This window comes from Lucilia cuprina, chromosome 2 (genome assembly GCF_022045245.1).
Source record: "Lucilia cuprina isolate Lc7/37 chromosome 2, ASM2204524v1, whole genome shotgun sequence".
In the NCBI taxonomy this organism is placed as follows: Eukaryota; Metazoa; Arthropoda; class Insecta; order Diptera; family Calliphoridae; genus Lucilia; species Lucilia cuprina.
In genome coordinates this window covers 11,300,656-11,302,901 of record NC_060950.1, presented here as the reverse complement: position 1 = coordinate 11,302,901, position 2,246 = coordinate 11,300,656, and positions in this window count along the sequence as shown.

Sequence of the window (2,246 nt, the reverse complement as noted above, 5' to 3'; positions counted from 1 at the left end):
AGAACTGAACTAGAACTGAACTAGAACTGAACTAGAACTGAACTAGAACTGAACTAGAACTGAACTAGAACTGAACTAGAACTGAACTAGAACTGAACTGAACTAGGAGTAAGCTAATAGAACTCATCAATCATGGATAAAAATTCGTAGGTAAATTTATTGAAAAAAAAAACATTAATTTATCGTCTTTTCAAATTCGGCAATATAAGTTCTCCTTTTTCAAATTCGGCCATAAATGTAAGGTATTAAAAACATTTACCCCTGCAATAAAATGTTCATATAAAAACCCAGTGTATTTCTTGAAGCAAGTAAACCGAAAGCTTTAGTCAACCTTTAAAAGCTTTTGTAAAGTATTTTTATAATAAGGACATTAACCTTCTGAGATACTTACTCGTACGAAAACGTGTATATTTTTAACAGCTGCTGAATTGTTTTCATATTTAAACAATTAATAAGAAAATAAAAACGATGATATTAACTCATTACTTCTAATTAAAAATAGATAAATGTAAACTAATCAAAACATAAAAGTCGTTTTCAATTTATTTTGGGAAAAACAATAAATGTTTTGTTAGTTACGGAAAGCTTTTTTCATTTATATAGTGTTTCATCTAGTTTTGTTCTATTTGAGGAAAGTTTCCCTTTTGATTGTGTATTGGTTGCTGTGCTCAAGGGAATTTTAAAAATATTTTTTAAATGTGTGTTTTTTTTTTTTTTGTTTGATGTGTTGAGTGTATTAAAAGGAAACATCATAAAATCATTTAAGAGGGTAAGCAACAAGTTGATAGTTTTTTTTTATTAACAGGGATGGAAACGTAAACAGTTGGTAAAAGCCTTATCTAGAATTACTCCCGCCGCATGATTTTTTAGCAAATATCATATGCTTCTTATGTTTATAATTGCAACTGTCTAATTTTAAAGCTAATATAATACGATTAGTTTTAAGACTGTCCACGTATGGGCATTCAAAAATAGTTCATATTATTTATAAAAGCTATAGCCATCAGTGTACATTCTATATTTTCCACCAAGAGACCTGATATAAAAAAGGGATCAACAAAAATTCAAATAGGAAGAAATCATTAATGTTTATAGTCTATATTAGATATTAAAAATTACATACTAAAACACAAACTAACAACGAAACATTAAAACTAAAAAGGGCCATAGAAAAAGGGTCTATTGTCTTACCACTTCATATGATTTCTACAGAAATTATCAAACCTTGTGTGTAATAATTGTTTGGTGAAAAGGAACTTGACACACACTTAGCTTAATATTATGGGGATGATTATGATGATGTGTAGTTATGAATATAGTAGTTTGCTGGTTATGATATGATAAGGATAATAATTTTTAGCTAAAGGATGATATGATATGTTAAGATGATTGTTATTGCCTTTTTAATGTTCATGATTATGTTAAGGAGTTGCCTTAATGTAAATTATATCCTTGATTGTGTTTTCAAATGGAAGGATTATTCAATCAGTGAATAAAGCCATAATAGAAGTTATTACATGTTATTGATTTAAATAAATAACTAACTAACTTAAAAACTTTATTTTCACAATCAAATAATAAATTGTAAAAAAATTCGCTATATTTAAGAAAATCTCAAACAACTAATTTATTAATTAATTTTCTATGTTACTTTTTATGTTTCGAACAACAACATAACCTGATGCCCGTCTTCTCCCATTAAAATTCTAATTTATATGTTTTTAATTTTTATTAAGAATTTTGTGCTGATTTAATTTTTTTCTAAAACAAGTTGTTTTGCTCTCTTGTCGGAAAATGAATAATTAATGAGGCAAACAAAAAGAAGATGAACCAGAGTAAAGAAAATAACAATGAAAAAATCGAAAGAATTTTAAATTGAAAACAATAAGATGAGGAAGAAAACAAAATACTGTTCAAAATTAAACGTTTATTGTATTTGAAGGTGAAATGTTAAAAAATCTAAAAATTTAACAAATTAGTAAAAAATAAAAAAATATCAATTAAGTAGTCGATAATGATCGAATAGAAATATTACAATAAATAAATACTCCAAATTTAAACAATTAGCTAGTTTAGTGTTAGTTCAGTTCTAGTTCAGTACTAATTAAGTTCTATTTCAGTTGTAGTTCAGTTCTAGCTCAGTTCTAGTTCAGTTCTAGATCAGTTCTAGTTCAGTTCTAGTTCAGTTCTAGTTCAGTTCTAGTTCAGTTCTAGTTCAGTTCTAGTTCAGTTCTAGTTCAGTTCTA